Genomic DNA, 19,153 nt, shown 5'->3' with positions numbered 1-19,153 from the left:
ATGCACTCTGAAAGAATATTTATCGAAGCTTTACACGAAACTGAAAAAGGTATTCTACTAAATGGTTAACATCAGATATGCAGATGACACCATAATATTTCAGGACAACTTAGAAGACCTTCAAGTTCTTATGAACAAAATCACGTATTACAGTCAACAATATGGATTCAATATAAACGTCAAGAAGACAAAGCTTATGATAATAAGCAAGAAAAGGATAACAGAAGGTCAAACCTACGTCAACCAATCCCCTGTAGAAAGAGTGACGCACTACAACTACCTTGGCACCCTAATAAATGAAGAATGGACCAACAATCAGGAGATTAGAGCACGCATTGGAAAAGCTAGATCTACCCTCAATCGGATGGGGGCCTTCTTCATAAGTCACAACCTCTCTCTTGATATAAAAGTAAGAATGCTAAGATGCTACGTCTTCTCTGTTATATCTTATAGTGTTGAATCGTGGACCTTGAACGAAGATATGTGCAGAAAACTGGAAGCGTTTGAGATGTGGCTATATCGGAGAATACTTAAGATCCCTTGGACTGACCGAGTCACAAATGAGGAGGTCCTCAGAAGAATAAATAAAAACCGAGAGGTACTGACCACCATCAAATCTCGAAAGTTACAATTCCTCGGACATATTATGCGAAATGAATCCAGATATGCTCTTCTTCAAGTCATCCTCCAAGGAAAAATATTTAGAAAACGAGGTCCAGGAAGAAGAAGAACATCTCGGTTAAAGAACCTCAGAATCTGGTTCAATACAACATCTGTGCAGCTTTTCCGCGTTGCTGCAGATAAGATAAAGATTGCCATGATGATCGCCAACATTCGTAACGGATAGGCTCATAAAGAAGATTATCTAATAGTCAGTTCGCTTTTTCTGAAATAATTTCCTGTTTGCTTTAAAAATATTTCGAGAAATTGATTCCTAAAGATCATTTAAAATCTCGTCATCATCAATGAGGTCCATTTCTTTTCCAATCCATCTGAAATAAAGTAAACGAAATATCAACAAAAAAAAATCATTACAATACCTATGAACTTACTGAGCAAAAGCCTTATTAGCACCTAAATTAGTATTATCTTCAGACTTAATCCTACAGTCAGTCCTAAATTCCTTTAGAGAAGTTACTGCCTCACTAATAAGGCCATAGGCTTCATCTTTTTCTTGTTTTTTGTCCTTTTCTTTGGTGGCAGAGGACCCTCACAACTACTAGAAGCTCTCGAACTAGAAGAGGTTTTTTCAGGTATTTTCTTAAAAACGATTCAAAAATAATTTCACCTTCAGACTAAAAAATATTAACAATTAGGTACCTATTTATCACAGTTAGCATTAAGTAATACTTAATTTTAAATACAATTAAATTTAAAAAAATTAGCTCATTAGTACAATAACAGTACCAAGTTTAACAGTAAAAATATTAATTTTAACTAACATACATTTTCTACTTCCGTCCGGCATTTTTGACTTTCGATTTCGTAACTATAGGGTTTTACCGGGTTGGGTAGTTAACCCAACGCCAAACCCCCTTTTCGAAGGGCCATTTCATCCACTCTCATCAGTTCCCGACCCAACTTTCCACCCGGGTTGGATACCAGATCTCCAGCTGGGTTGCTCGGTTAACAGGGGACACCAGCGTGAAGGTGAGAGTCGGAAGCAGTCGGACGCAAGCTAGAAGAAATGTATACCACCTTGTCAAACGCCTCAAAAAATATGGGCCTGCAAGTAAATGAAAATAAAACTAAGATAATGGCATCAACACCCAACAATAGAGCCAGAAACATCGGCCACCAATTCACGGTTGATAATTCTACCTTTGAAGTGGTGGACAAATTCACATACTAAGGCTCCCTGATCACCAAGGAGAACGTCATGACGGAAGAAATCAAGCGAAGAATAATCCTAGCAAACAAATGCTATTTTGGACTGAGTAGACATATGAGAAGCAGAAACTTAAGCCAAAAAACAAAAGTAACCATATAGAAAACCCTTATACAACCAGTGTTGACATATGGGTCGGAGACATGGACCATTTCCAAGGCAGATGAAAAATCTCCTGCTTATATTTGAACGAAGGATCCTGAAAAGAATATTTGATGGCATCTATGAAAATGGTGTTTGGAGAAGGAGGTACAACTACTAGATATATCACAGATATAAACATATATTTGGTGTTAAAGACGTAGTATCCTTTATAAAACTAGGAAGACTAAGATGGGCAGGACATCTGGCAAGATCACAGCAAAACAACCCTCCTAGAAGAAGCCTTATGTCACAACCTGTGGGAAGTAGAAGTAGGGGTAGACCAAAACTCAGATGGAGGGATGGTGTAGATGAGGATGGTAGATAAATAGGCGCAGCAAACTAGCAACAGTTGGCAATGGATAGAACTGACTGGCGTAATAGACTTGGGAAGGTCGAGGCTCTTTTATAGGGCTGTAGCACCAATGATGATGATGATGACATTTTCTACTTCTACTTCTGCTCTACTACTGTGATACTGGCTTTGAGAAAATGTTGGTAGTTCGGACAGGTACTTTATTATGTACATACTGGTTATTGCACAGCATCTTTTTATGCTAGATAGCCTTAAGTTGTTTAATAACGTTTGTAGTTGTTTCTAGCTTTTGTTTATTACCGCAGCTACCGTGTTTTGAGTTACTGGTAAATACCCTCACTTCTGTTTTGATTTACTTCATCTACTTGGAAGATCGAAGATAGACTAGAAGATAGAAAGACAATCAAATTAATTTTTTTTTATTCATTCTTTATTAGCGTTTTCATATTTTTAGCGTATTTTGTTAAGATAACAGCTTATGGGACAATGCCAATTACGTTGGCTTTTACTCCCTTCTTATTTTTCAAATCAAAATATTTTTCAAATTTCTCTTTCCATAAATTATATAATAATAGTAAAAAACAATAGGCAATAAAATTCCCATTAGTAAACAAACATACTCCTGTCTGATACACTACGGAAATGTATACTGTAATGATAAATAATTCTCCGTCCCTGTACACAAGGTGATTGTACATTTTGTGAATTGAATATAACATTACGCGAGCCGGCTCTTTCTTCATTCACTCCGGTGCTCTCTAATAGTCAATGTCAATAACAATATTTGCCTCAAATAATAACATTTAAGTGACCTACTAAAGCCAGATTTGCCGACCAAAAGGAGAAAGAAGAACGAGTGAGTACCATTTATGATTTTAAATTATTTAATAATATACTGATAATAAATTATTTTTTAAATAAACACAAATAACTTGTGTAAGAATTAATGCACTTTCTTGGAAACAGCATCAATAAAAATGAAAATTAACTATTCAAAAATCCCGTTATATTCGCTTTCATTTTCATTACTATCTATGCTATGATACCTCTACATCGACCAGCTTGGCAACGTTTACAGTAAATAATATTTATTTATTTATTTGAATTAAATTTTTGCCTTTGAGGGTTACATTTGTTATTTTAATGTTTATATTTAAATCCGAATAAAATTGTCATTTTATAAATACTATTAAAAATACGATGCTGAGGTCATGTTTACAAACGCACTCTTTTACATTGTGTGAGTTAAATTATATACTTATATAATAATATTATATACTACTGCAAACCGAAAATGTTTGCTTGACAAGTGCCATTAATTTAACGGATTTCGTGCATCACTTTTTTGGATTACGAGCCTCGTGTGAAAATGGCTATATGTATAATTTATGCACCACTATTTATTCGGTTCTATTGAATACTGTAAAACATTTTTAGTGAATTACCACTTGGGCATAACGTGAATCTTATGTAACTTTTTGTAGAGAATAGTGTCTATCAGCTTTATTCGAGCGATATTGGAAATAGGTATCCCTTAATTTCTTTAATCTTTCCCTGTTTTTGTTATAGACATACACCTCAGAACTGCGAATATTTGGGGACATCTTATTATCACATTTTCGGTAATTTTGTCCTCTCCTGTTTTCCAAAATATTCTATATTATATGATAAGATTATTTTATCTTCATGTCTGATAATCCAAGATGCAAATTGCCATTTTAGTTTTGCTATTCCTCCTTCAAAATCTCTAGTAGGTTTTATCTCAAGTTGAATTTTTAATTTTTTTGATTTTATTTCTTTATTTTTATTATTTGTTTCATATATTTATATATATATATATATATATATATATATATATATATATATATATATATATATATTTGGTTTTCAAAATTTCTAAAAAATAAAAACAAAATGTTGAGACAAAAAAATCAAATCACCGAAATCAAATCAAAACACCCTGTACACAGTAATAATAAGTTTATAAAATATAAACCAGGTATGAGAGATAATAAATGTTTTTCCGAATTAGTGAATCATAATTGAGGCTATGAGAGCAAGAGTGGGCTAACCTCAAATATTGAATAATGGATTTACATGAACCAAGAATATATGCGTTTTTTGAAATTTTATAAAATTAAAATATGATGCCAAAAAGTAGTCATTGTTTACAAATCATTAACTGATAACAAAAAACTCGAAGATCTTGCAGTATATTTAACTAAAATATAAAAATTTAGGCTTTTTTGTTAATTAGACCGCTTTTGCTTCAGTGTGCCCTCAAAAATTTTAATAGGAATGAGGATTAGACCTAGACTACAATACAATTAAACAATATCAATGTTGAAAATATGCTTTATTAAAAAACAAAATAACAAAAATACTTAATCTTCATCGTTAATGAACTTTTCTTCTTGCTGTATAGTGGATCTTATTGTTCTGATGTTTGTGTAAAATCCATGATGTATTGGAGGTATAAATGAAAGTAATTCCAAAAGATCTTTTTTTTTGCTTCGGTTATTGGACGTCCATCGGGATAAAGATAATCTTGTTGAAGTATTTCCCTGGATGTCCTCTTTTTGACATCTAGTGAGTAAAATGGAACATCTGCATTATTGCTGTATTTGTAGTAAATTGTAAATGGATTTGTTTTCTTGTATTGCAACCATTGAATATGTAACCATGGGACTTTTGATTTTTGTGTATCAAGTTTGCAATTTGTTATATTTCTTTCTAACTTCTTAGTATAATAAAAATCGTTTTCTGTCATCTTTATTACCTTAAAATGTGCTTTCTTTCGTGCATGTGTTATTACCTTTATCCAGTCTTCAGGTACGTAGATATCTTTAAAACAATTTTTTTGCTTACTTATTACTCCAAAATTTTGGTCACAGGCAAGGTAAGAATGTCCGCTGACTAAAAACTTATGATCAATATTTTCCACCACAATATCAGGATGTGACACAATAAAATCGCAAAGGACGGCCATTTTAATGTTTTTTGTTGTAACAACATTTTTAAAATAATGCAGTAGACAGAATCCTATTTCTTGAGGTCCTCGTGATGCTTGTGTCGCGTTCCAAACATACATATGAGCATTATTAGTAGCCAAATTATGGACTCTTAAGACGTAAGTCCACAACTGGCGTTTATAGTCAGAAATTCCAGTGTTGATAACTGCTGTGGGCAACGTTCGCATTTCTTTTGAGGAAGAATAAATGTCATCATTTATTAAATTACAATGGTTTATACTTGCATCTAATAGAAAATCTTAGTCTAAGACCAAAATATTTTTATTAATTTAACAAAACAAAGTGATAAAATATTGTAAATAAAAAATTTAGAAATAACGAATAAATAAATCAAATATAATTAGATAATAGACAAATAAGTTAATAAACACACAAATAAAAAGTTTTAAAGGTAATGTACGTATCTAAAGATAATGCATACATCTATACAAATTCTTCCCACTCAATTTCGTAACAAGAATTAAGTTTTATTTCTAGAGGCTGTGCTTTATTTGGGATTCAAAAATGGTCCCTTGGTTCTTGACGAGGATCCATTTTACTAAAAGATACAAATTAAAAAAGGCAAGGGTTTCCTAACCTAACAATAATAATGTACCTTAAACTCACCCAATTATTAAACAATAACAAAAGTTACTTTGAAATTACAAGAAAATTGATTGCGCGCAGTGAGGAATAACCTCACATAAAGAATGCAGTCATTTTGATCAAGTATCACAGCCTACTGACCGCCTAAAATAGTCTGAAACGTTATCATTGTCTCTTATGAACGATGCTAAACGCATTCCTTCAGTCAAGATTGTCAAGGTTGTCGTATTAACTAAGACAATATCATTGCTTAATAAAAAATATATGCCTTTCAATACTCCAGTCGTCACCGACGAAAATAGCACTGAACCTCTACAAATCATACAAACAAGCTGAATTTTGCTAATGTCAATTTTGGGACCCCAAACAAGATTTAAAAAAGTTTACCACTTATACCCCCCACCTTCCCTTTAAAACGACCACGCGTAGGGGGGAAAATCTGAAAAAATCGATTTACCCAGAATCTACACGTCATAGAGAAAAATGTTTTGAATAAAAAATCTAGCTAATATAATTTTGAACAAAAATGTTAATTAGGACTTTTGTTAGAATAAACCGTTCTTTCAGAAACAACCCTTGAAGCGACTGGCGATTTTGAATGTAGGTTACGTGCGTGAAATCAATTTTAAATAAATTTTGTATCAACTCGACGGTAAAAATTCGATATCTTTGAATCAAAGTGACCTATCGACAAAAATCGAAATATATTTTGAAGGTAAAGAACGCAGCATTCGTATACCACTTTTTTATTTTATCGTTTTATTTATTTATTTAACCACCTTTATAAAAACTGACTTTATTTTCAGCTAAATATAACAAATGCATACGAAAACTGAAGTCTTCTGCTTTAAAACGCGTTTTGATTTTTGTCGCTAGGACACTGATCAAAAGATATCGAATTTTTACCGTCGAGCAAAAATTCCAATAACCATGTTTGTTCAAAATTATCTAAGTTACATTTTTTCTACAAAAAATATCAGAAATAAAAACGGAGACCTTCTGACCGATCTCTGCAACATAAACGAGATACGTATTATTAAGACATTTTTTTCTCACAAAGAGCAATACAAATACATTTTTGAAAACAGTAGAAGACAAAGATCTATGATAGACTATATTCTGTCGAATAGAGAGTTACAGCCCATATAGTCGAAATCTACAGGATAACTCCACAAGATACCTTTTCCGAAAAAGAATAACCGAAAAAAGCAGAAACACATATATCACAGAAAGTGATGGAGTCGAAGAAAGCTGAGCAAAAATTAAGTCTAATATCTTAGCCTCAGCCAAGAAAGTTCTTGGCGAAAGAAATATAAATAAAAATAAATCATTCCCAAGGCGAAGAACTCCATGGTTTTGTACAGAAGTGAAGGAAAAATATAAAAAAAAAGAAAAAAGCTTACCTGAAATATATGTCAACCAAAACGCAAGAGGCATACCATACTTACAAAACAATAAGAATCAAAACACATGATTTTTACGGTCTGCAAAAGGGAATATTGCGCTTCATAAGAGGTTAAAGAACGGAGGTAAAGAAACTAATAGAACCAAAACACATAGACAAGGATACGTGGATTGACTACCTAAAAAAGCTATAAGCAGAGGAAGAACAATCAACGCTAGAACCGGAAACATCACAAATTACCACAAGGACTTAATATAAATGTACAGGGAGTTCCGAAAACACTTGAAAATCTGAAGAACAGAGAAGCAGCAGGTAAAGACGGGATACCAAACAAGTTACTGAAATATTGTGGAGCAGCAATGGCATATAACAACATTAATTAATAAAATTATAAAAAACAATAAAATACCGGAAGAATTAAAAACTAATTCTACTATTCCAAAAAGGAGATAAAAACCATTTAGAAAACTACGGAGGTATAAACTTGTTAAATACTACGCTAAAACTTACAACTAAAATTTTAGTGCTAATAAATTAGAGGATAAGTTTAGCGGATGAATAACTGGGTTTTAGTAGTGGAAGATCGTGTACAGATGCAATAGTCGTTATAGAGCAAATTACTGAGAAATCACTAAAGTATAATAGACCTGCATTTCTATGCCTGGTTGACCTAAAGAAAGCTTTTGACAGAGTAAGACTCAAAGATGTAATCCATCTTCTGTATAATAGAATATATCTTAATATTCTAAACTATCGAAAAAATCTACTAGAACAACATAATAGATGGACAACTTACAAAACCCATAGAAATAGGCAGCAGAATAAGACAAGGTGATTCATTGAGCCCGATGCTCTGCAATTTAATCATGGATGAAATCATCTAAACCGTTAACAAAGGAAGAGGATACAGAATGGGAAACAAAGGAATCAAAATACTCTGTTACGCAGACGACGCAATATTGATAGCCCACGATGAAGATAGTCTGCAAAGACTGGTCCACAGATTTAACATAAGAGCAAAAGAATTTAATATGACAATTTCATCGCAGAAAACTAAAACAATAGTAGTCAGCAAAGAACCAATCAGATGTAAAATAGAAATTGATAGCATCGGTATTGAACAAGTAATAAAAATAAAATACCTGGGAATTACACTGTCTAGCTATGGAGACCTAGACAAAGAAAAGAGAGATCAAGTACAAAAATCAAATAGACTGTCAGGATGCCTTAATGACACTATATGGCGAAATATATATATTAACACTGAGGTGAAGTCAAGAATTTCTAAAGCCAGTGTAAGACTATTAATGACATAAGCCTCAGAAACAAGACCCGACAGTCACAATGCAAAGGTTACTGGAAAGGGAAGAGATAAGGGTACTGAGAAGAATTACAGGAAATACGCTGAAAGTTTCAAAGAGAAGTGAAGACATTAGAAGAAAATGTAATATACAGTTTATAAATTAATGGACACAAAATAGAAAAAAAGCAAAATAGCAAGAGATAAGTCACCAATCGACAGAAGAAGTATCGGACGACTGCGCAACAGATGGAGTGATAACCTTCCATAGAGGTATTAATCCGACAATGAACAAACAGAATTGCTTATAAAGAGGAAGAAGAAGAAGAAGACATTTTTTCTTAAACATTTTTTTACGGCGTACACATTCTTGGTATATCCATTTTCCAATTTTTCCTCTCTACGAGGGACGTTTTACGTGTAAGTCGGGGGGAAAAGTGATAAACTTTTTTGCATCTTATTTGGGGTCCCAACATTGATATTCTCAGCAAAATTCAGCTTGCTTGGATTTTTAGAGGTAAAATCTCTGACGACTGGACTACAAGGCCATAGTTAAGAGTTTTAGAAATATTGTGCCTCCCTGTCTAAATCTTTTATCAGTATCTTTTCCATTTCTTCGGAGATATTATATTATGTGGCATATGGTTGGTAATATATCCCTTTGGCACCCTGAAATAGGTCGATATTTCTATTCTAAAGGGGTCATCTTTTAACGATTTATATATCTGTCAATTGTCAACCCCTTCCATTTCAGTATCTCAACCCATAAATTTTAAATAGGGAATGTGTGACCATTGGTACTAATTAATAATTAATAATAGCCAAAAAATCTGGGCTTTAAAATAAGCTATCAAGTGCTATATTACCCCATTTAACATAATTTTACACAATAATGCCCGTCCGTCATCACTAAAATAGCATAAAACTATATAGGTACCTTAATTCAGTTATCCAAGACTTTATTAATTTATGTTTTACGGTTTGAGAGTAGACTTTGGATCCGTGCTGTACTCGAATAATCCTCAACAAACAGAGTACTACAGTAACATTTAATCACAGGATATGAACACATTTAAGTCTATTTTGGTATGTTTTTGGAAATAGTAACACTTTTGTTATGAACAATCTGACCGGTGCGTATTTATATCAATTATATGATATTTTTACCGAATAAAAAAACTGAATTGAAATCATTAACTACTTGTTGATCATTTTAAACTTTTATAATAAAACTACCTGAGCAAATATACAAAGCGTACACTGTATGCAAAGGATATATTTGAAAAAAATATATATGTATATACATTTTATATATAGTCTAGTCGTCAAAGATTTGACCTTTTAAAAGGGGTTTGGGGCCCCAAAAATATGCAAAAAATTTTACCAATTCTACCTCCGGCTTCCGCCTAAAACTCCCCTTCATAGGGGGGAAAACGGAAAAAATCGATTTGCCAAGAATCTGTAAGCCGTAGAAAAAATGTTTCAAATAAGATAAGATAAGAAAATGAGATAATTTTAAACAAAAATATTTACTAGTACTTTTTATGTAGAATGAACCGTTCTCTCAGAAACAATGCTTGGAACGACCGGCGATTTTGAATGTAAGTACGTGCGAAATCAATTTTAAATAAAATTTTTATCAACTCCAGGGTAAAAATTTGATATCCTTTGATTACGTTATCCTTTGATTCCGTTTGATATCCATTGATGATATCCACAAAAATAAAAATTCGTTTTAAAGGCGAAGAGTGCAGATTTCGTATGCAATTTTTGTGTTTTGCCGCAAATGAAGTCAGTTTTAATAAATGTGTTAAATAAATAAACGTTGCGCGATTTGTTCTGATTCTCATGGGAGCAATAAAACGGCATCGTTGATTGACCGGTTGTAGTGGAATTTCCATTGTTAGAGCCCATTCTTCAAAATCTATAACATAAAATTTGGATTTTGGGTTTAGGCAATAAAGATGAAGCAATTGAAAAATGCCTAAAAATCGAAAATTTAAACTTTTACATTACAAATATTTGCACGTCACGAAAAATGCCTTCACAAGGACGTTATTGGGTGGAATTTGTAGCTGAACTTGTGCAGTTTTAAAAACATGTAATTGTGTAATTAAAAAGAAGCAATTTTAAATGTTTTAGATCATTTGGAATGTAAAAGTTTAAATTTAGCGTTATTTCGACATATTTCAAATGCCTCAAATTTGTTGCAAAAACTCCTGACTGGAATATCATGCTATATGTTTTTAGGAATAGGCTCTAATAAGAAAAATTCAATAGTGACCGGTCAATAAAGGCAATAAAATTTATTGTTCTTATTAGAATCATAAAAAATAACAAAATTCGTGCAAATATTATTTTTTTAGCACCTTTATAAAAATGAGTTGATTTGCAGAAAAACACAAAAATTGCATACGAAAACTGCTCCTTTAAAATTCATTTTGAACTTTGTCGATAGAACGAAGATATAGAATTTTTACTGTCGAGTTGATACAAATTTCGAACTAGAACAACTGTAGAGAATTGCCAGAGAAAGAGGAGAGAAGAAAAGAGGATACATAAAAGAAAAAAACGAAACCACCTAAATAAGGAACTTAAATATTAACATCAACAGAAAAGAATTCAAGGCAACCACAAGACAGATGAGTAAGGGGAACAGATGAGAGGGAAGAGGAACCACCAACGATTCTTGAAGTTAAAGATGCAGTTAAAAAACTAGCCAGAAACAAATCATCCGGAATAGATAATATCCCAGCTGAACTATATTAAAAAGGTGGCCATGATACCATAATGGCATTACAGCAGCTTATAAAATAAATATAGACAAAGAAATCCCTCCCCAATTATTGGAATATTGGAATACTTTGCACCATACACAAAAAAGGAGATATCTTTGAATGCTCTAACCACAGAGGAATTACGCTTCTAAATGCAGCGTATAAAACTCTTTCCACAGTACTATGTCATAGTATGGCACCATATGTAGAACGGATAGTAGAAAAATACCAGGCTGGTTTCCGAGGTGGTAAATCGACAATTTCTCTCAGATTGCAACCCTGAAATAAATTTTGGAAAAAACACTGGAATGTGGAATTGATATTCGTCACATATTTATAGACCACAAAGCAGGCTACGACTCTGTGAATAGAAGAGAAATGTTCAGAGCGATGAAAGAGCTAGAAATACCAAATCAGTTGGTAAATTTAACAAAACTAACTCTTGAAAAATTTGAATGTAGAGTACGAATTCAGGGGGAACTGTCTAAACCTTTTAAAACAAATAATGAGCTTCGCCAGGGAGACCCTTTCTCCTGTATACTGTTCAATCTGGCTTTGGAAAAAGTAATACGTATGTCACAAATCACAACCACTGGTTCAATATATAATAGATCAGTGCAAATTCTGGCCTATGATGATATCAATGTTGTTGGGAGAACGGAAAACGCTGTACGAGAGGTGTATGTAGCATTATTAATAAACACCAACGAAACGAAGTATATGAAAATAAGCACGCAACCATAAATACTACGACCACTTGTTATAGAAAACGACGTCATCGAAGCAGTGAACGAATTTGTATACCTGGGAGCGCTCCTTGAACACTGAAAATAATACTACCGCAGAGATAAACTGCATAATTTGCATGGCTAACAGATGCTATTTTGGGCTCAATCTTCTCCTTAAATCCACAATTATATCGAGAAATACAAAAATAAAACTCTACAAAACATTAATACGCCCAGTCCTAACATATGGTACAGAGACCTAGACTCTAACAAAAAATAATGAAAACATGTTAGGATATTTCGAAAGAAAACTACTAAGGCGAATTTATGGAGTGTGGAGAGAACTAGAAAAATGCTTCTTGATAGACCTATTGATCAGAGAAGTAGAGGAAGACCTAGAACAAGGTTCCTTTATAACATCGATGAAGACATGAGAAATATGGGAATACGTGCTTGGCGGAGAAAGGAAACTCCTAGTAGAGTTGTAAAGCCAGCATGATGATGATGATGTCGATACAAATTTTATTTAAAATTGATCTCGCGCGCGTAACTGACATTCAAAATCACCGGTCGCTTTAAGCGTTGTTTCTGAGAGAACGGTTCATTTTACGTAAAAAGTGCTAATAAACATTTTTGTTCAAAATTATCTCAGCTACATTTCTCACCATTTTTTTTGCAATGGGGTATACATTCTTGACAAAGCGTTTTTTTTGTCTCCCCCTATACGGAGGGGGCTTTAGAGGAAAATCGGGGGAAGGAGTGGTAAAATTTTTTGCATATTGTGTTGGGGTCCTAAAATTGACACTCTCAATACAATTCAGTTTATTTGTATGATTTTTAGATGTTCAGTGGTATTTTCGTCTCTGACGACTGGAGTATATTTTTATTAAAATTTAACACTAAAGGGAACCGTTAATGTAGTCAACACGGCCGCACCCTCAAAATTAAAATTTCATTTTTTTACGTCTATGTGATTAAAAAATAAGGCTCAGCGCAATTTCAGACCGCCCCTGCTTCCCCCAAACCCCTACCCACAAATTTGGATTTTTGAAAATGGCGCACAATATGGTAAAATCTGAAAAAAATCAGATATAATTTTTGATATTTTTGATCAAATACACAAAATAAAAAAATTGAACCAGCAGTTACCTGTTAAAAAAATGTTATACTTTTTTTTTCGAAAAGAACATGCATTTTAGGTCAGGTGCACTCAAGATACGGGTCTGTAAAAATAGATAAATTGCACTCAGTCTTATTTTTTAATCGCATAAAATTCGGACAATTTTTTAATATAAAATTGCGCTGAGCCTTATTTTTTAATCACATACGCAAAAAATAAAAAATATTTAGAAAATTAAATTTTGTGAGTAAGGGCATTTTGCCCATCTTAACAGGGGGCCTGTTAAGCCTTTCTATTTACTAATTTTACTAGGAATAAGCCACAATTTTACTTTAAAATAAGTTTATTTTTATGTTTCGATTTCCACTTCGGAAATCGTTCTCAAAATAAAAATTAAACAAATCTTGTTTTTATTACTTGGTAATAAAATTCTTCAATAAATTAATTTTATCTGACTATAGCTAACTTTAGAGAGGATGACGTATTAGGCACTAGCAGTCGTAAATGGTTTATTATTACTTTTTAAGAATGCCATAACACGTGGTCAGGATACATGCCATGTTTTGCCCTAAAATGGGTGACGTCCACAACATATTCATAGATTTCAAACAAGCCTACGACTCAATTAATAGGAACAAGTTATATCAAATATTGCAGAGCTTTATTATCGCCCAAAAATACATCCGACTGGTAAAAACAACAATAAAGTCGTCAATAGCAACTGTCAGAGTCCAAAATGAGCTCACTGAAAACTTTACGATAGTCCAAGGATTAAAGCAAGGAGACGGGCTGGCACTGACACTATTCAACCTGACCTTGGAATATGTGATAAGACAGCTAAATATGGGAAGAGGTAATCTTCTAACAAATAAATCAATTCAGATTGCCGCCTATGTCGATGATATCAGTATCATGTCTCGCAGAACAGAAGAGGCGGCAGAAATATATTCACAATTAAAATCAAAGGCAAAAAAGACCAGACTAGAAATAAATATTCAAAAGACAAAAAAGTTAACACAGGCAAGAGCTAGGGGAAACAGACGCACAGTTGAATTAGAGGACGATATTGAAACGGTAGAAAGTTTCACATATTTAGGAGTTACATTAAACACGGATGGAACAGAAGAACCAGAAATTCAAGGAAGAATAGTAAAGGAAAACAAAGCTTATTTTTCACTCGATCATGTGTTTCGCTCCAAAAACACACACTGGAGATCGAAAATCAGGGTCTACAAAACTATTATCAGAACAATAGTATGTTATGGATGCGAGACATGGGTGATGACAGAAGAGACAAAAAGAAAACTGGAAGTCTTCGAAAGAAAAGTCCTAAGAAAGATATTTGGACCTATTAACGAAAACGGAATATGGAGATCCAGGTATAACCATGAACTCTACCAACTGTTCAAAGAGACACCGATCTCAGAATTCGTTAAACTTCAGAGACTTCGCTGGGCAGGTCATGTAGTAGGAATGGAGACAGAAAGATTGCCGAAAAGAGCCCTTGATAGTAAAATGCAGAGTGCAAGACCAAAAGGAAGGCCACGGAAAAGATGGGAGGATGAAGTGGCAGCGGACGCGCAAAATTTGCTAGACTTGAGAACCTGGAGAAGACCTGCGCGGGACCGACAAGGCTGGAGGCATAGTTTGGAGGAGGCCAAGCCCCGATTAGGGCTGTGGCACCATTGGAGAGAGGGAGAGGGGTGTATCAGATCGTGATAGGTCTAAGACCAACTAGGAGACAGGAAGACCACCCCATAATGCAAAATTTGGTGAAGATGCCTGCCTTTGTTTTAAGAGTTTATTTATGTTTTATTAGTACTCTGTATACCATGACCTTTTAAAAATAGATGCATGAGGTGGTATTTTTTCGTGCTCTTGAAGATAGATTTTTAATTCCTGTTTATATCTAATCAGCTCATCACAAGTAGGTCATCTATTGCATTCTACTGGATAAAGTAAAAAATGTGTAAGAGATTAAGTACTTTGAGTTTGTGTACCTTTATAATCAATCATATATCGGTTATTGCTTCCAATGGGAACATAAATTGCAAATCATTCTATTCATACTACACAAACCTGTCATTGTTGATAATGATCTGAATCTCATTTAAATCTCATCATTTTTTCTATTGTCTGTACCTTACTGTGTTCAAATCACATAAAACGTGGTAATTTGATAATAGTTTTTATTTAACTGTGTTACCAACAAAATCGATAATTACACATTAGTAAGTACGTAACACCTTTTATAATATATTTTGATTTGGATATTTACGTTAACTTGATTGGTCTGCAATATTGTTAAACTAACTACTGTTTAAATTGTATCTATATTTTTTCTGGGCGTACTTAATTTTCTTTTTATTCCAACACTATCTATCCGGCACCACTCCAGTTTATATTAAGTCTGTGCAAGTCGTCTTCCATCATCCATTTTGGTTTCTTACTTATAAGAAGGCTTATGTCAGTTTTTCTAAACTACGAGACATAAGTTAGGGATAAATCATCATCATCACGTAGCGCTACAACCCTAGGTGGGTCTTGGCTGACTGTACAACTTTTTTCAAATTTGTTCGGTCTTCCATTAACCTGGGATCAAATGGAATGTTCATTTTCCGGAGATCTGCTTGGATGTTATCTCTCCATCGCATTCTGGGACGTCCGAGTGGTCTTTTGCCTGTGGGAATCTCTTCCCATACCAGTTTTACCAGTATATCGTTATGCAGTCTATGCAGGTGGCCTGCCCATCTTAGTCGCTGTGATTTAATTTCTTGGACAATATCGGCGTCATTGTAGAGTGCTTTTAATTCGATATTGGTTCTGATCTTATACTAGTTTGTGGTGATGTCATGGCGAGCTCCGAAAATTTTTTTAAGTATTTTTCGTTCAAAGCATCTGAGCTTTTCTTCGTTTGCTTTGGTCATGGTCCACGTGTCGCATCCGTATGTTATTACAGGTCTGACGATGGATTTATAGATTTTGATCTTTGAACTTCTTGTAAGATTTTTTGATTTTATGAGCTTATCCAGTGCGAATAGACAGCGGTTTGCAGATTGGATTCTGTCTTTTATTTCTTCAGTAACATCGTTGTCAGCTGTGATTACGGCCCCCAGATACTTAAAACGTTGTACTTTTTCAAAATTGAAGGTGTTGATCGTCACATTTTGTTCTATTCTGTCTCTTCGTGTCGTTCTATTTATACACATATATTTCGTCTTCTCTTCATTAATCTTCAGCCCTACTTCACTTGTTGCTCCTTTCATCTTGTTGAAGATGTCTTTTGTTGGACAGGATGGAGTCTTCAACGAGATCTATGTCATCTGCATATGCGAGTTATAGCTTGGGACCTTGAACCGATAGCAATTCTGTTTTTATTTCGGCCGACCTCATGGCTTTCTCTAATACAAGGTTAAAAAGTAGTGGAGATAACTCATCACCCTGTTTAAGTCCACTGTTGATTTCAAAGCTGCCAGACAGTTTATTATTTACACGTACTTTAGATATTCCACCCTCCATATAGACTTTGGTCATCCGAATGAGTTTCTTTGGTATTGAGCATGAACTCCGCCATGGCATTCCATACTTGGCTTCTTTCTACGCTATCATATGCCTGTCGAAAGTCTATGAAAAGATTGTGTATGGGTCTGTTATACTCCCAACCCTTTTCTATAAGTTGTCTCAGCGTGAATAGTTGATCTATTGTTGATCTGTTTGCCCTAAAATCGGCTTGATATTCGCCTAGGACATTTTCAGCATAAGGGATTAGTCTACTAAGAATGATGTTTGAGAGGGTTTTATATACCGTGTTTGGGAGTGAAATTCCTCTATAATTCGCGCATTTTGTTTTGTCCCCTTTTTTGTGGATGGGCACTATTATGTTTTCCTTCCATCGTGCTGGTATCCTTTCTTCTAACCATATGTGCGTTATTAGCTGGTGGATTTGGCGATGTAGTGCGTCTCCCCCATATTTCAGAAGTTCTACTGGTATAACCCGGCGCTTTGTGATTTTTCAGCTTATTTAAGGCCTTTTGGGGTTCTTCAATGGAGGGATTTTTGACGGGCATATCCGCTGTGATATAGATCTCTTCTTTGTGCTGTTCTTCCTGTATGATATTTAGAAGGTCCCTAAAATACTCTTTTTATTCTTCAGTTACTTCTTTACCCTAGATTATCATACGGCCTTGATTGTTTCTCAGGGTGTGAATGGAATTGGTTCTATGTCCTCTTTTCTCAGAGAAAATTGCTTTATAGAATTCTCTGGAGCCTGGTTTGGGCAGGTCTCTCTCCATAGCTTCATATTTTTGTTGTTCATAGTTTCTTTCCTTTGTACATATTATTCTTCTTGTTTCTTTTCGGCAGTCGTCATATTCCTTTTTACTTTGGTATGTTTGCAGTTGTATCCAAGTCTTCCTTACTGTTTGTCTTTTTTCCAGCTGTTTCCGACATTCCTCGTCATACCATGTTTTTGCCCTCTTCTGCCTACTCCTTCCAAAGATCTTGTCCGCTGTCTACAATAATAATACAGCAATTATACAACTGTATAAATCAATTAAGCCACTTATATACATCAACAATTAACAATATTTTTTTGATTTTTTTATTCAGAGAAATAAATAATCAAATTGAATTAAATTTTTAAGTTATTTATTGTTTATTATCCCAAGAAACGAAGCCGAAAAATCACTTGAAAAATCGAAAAATTACTGGGCGCTATGTTTTAATTGGAATATCTGGGTGAAGTCGATAGAAAAGGCGTATTATCTCGTGGTTGTCGAAACTTTTACTACTTTTCAATTGTTTATAATTATTAAAATAAACAATAAAAAGATTTAAAACACATTTCATAATGTGAGTTTTTATGTAGTTAGGGTCATGTGTTCAACAATGAACCATCCAAAATTTAAAATTGTTTAGATCAGTTCCCTTTTAACCTAGAAACACGAAATTGTACGAGTATCAGAAACACATATTTGTAATCTATTACACATAATTTGATTATCAATAAAGATTAATGTTTTTGAGTTAGTATGGTTTTCTTCTTTTAGGTGTCTTTAGTTCATTGTGTCACACGGGCGGTACACAATGAACTAGTGCTGCGTACACATTGAACCAAACTACTTTATTTTAAACACAGCTAATAAAAATTAGGTTTACAGAAACTATAGTAAGATTTCTAATATTTATTGTTTAAAAGCACAAGAATAGTTGAAAAGAACAATAAAACTGAAGATAGGTATAATTCCTATCTGACATTTAATAAAGAAAAAGACACTGTAAACGCAAAATAGCATTGTTGTCGTTTTATGCTGCCACATAGTTTTGGTCTCGGCAAAATATATTTCACATCTTTCTTGTTGACGGAAGCTATATCAGTAACATTGGGCATAACAAACTGCTCACTACATTTATCCTTAAGTTTTAAAAATGATATGCAATATTTCCCATCTTGTTCTATCTGTAATATTTTCCCCACAAAATATACCACTGACTTTGGTGGATGAAATTCTACTAGGGCATAATCTTCTACGTTAGGGTTAAAACCTTGGGTACTGAATAAATTTGGATTTAAAATAGGAAGATCTTGTTTATACTTTCCACTATCGCTGTCACTCTCAAGGGAAATATCTATTTCATCCTCCTCTGAATCTGTATTGTCGTCATTAACAAATTGGACTCTCTTCTTAGCTTGTCTATTTTCATTTATTAGCTTCTTTCTTTTAGCTTGCAGTCTTTCTTCTTCAATAATGTTTTTTTCAGTTATATTTTCCATTCCTTTCTATTGTAATTGTAATGTCGGCGAAACGTTGTTTAAATATTATTTCTCGTCTGTTTTCAAACCTATGTTCATATTTGTGTTT

At 33.7% G+C, this 19,153-nt stretch overlaps 1 protein-coding gene across 2 annotated transcripts in view; it reads left to right on the top strand.

Annotated features, from left to right (window-relative positions):
• The first annotated feature begins 3,090 nt into the window (after window positions 1-3,090).
• LOC140443645 (aquaporin AQPAe.a-like) overlaps window positions 3,091-19,153 on the top strand; it is a 247,935-nt gene continuing 231,872 nt past the window's right edge. Inside the window, exon 1 of one of the 2 annotated variants that reach the window (XM_072535007.1) lies at window positions 3,091-3,201. The gene's annotated coding sequence lies outside the window, so the exon portion shown is untranslated. Of the gene's footprint in view, window positions 3,202-15,471; window positions 15,524-19,153 lie in introns of those variants that run through there. The other variant, XM_072535008.1, reaches the window with a different exon arrangement.

The sequence above is a fragment of the Diabrotica undecimpunctata genome, chromosome 6, assembly GCF_040954645.1.
Source record: "Diabrotica undecimpunctata isolate CICGRU chromosome 6, icDiaUnde3, whole genome shotgun sequence".
NCBI lineage: Eukaryota > Metazoa > Arthropoda > Insecta > Coleoptera > Chrysomelidae > Diabrotica > Diabrotica undecimpunctata.
The sequence above is the reverse complement of the archived record's forward strand: the minus strand, read 5'-3'. Positions and strand labels throughout refer to the sequence as shown.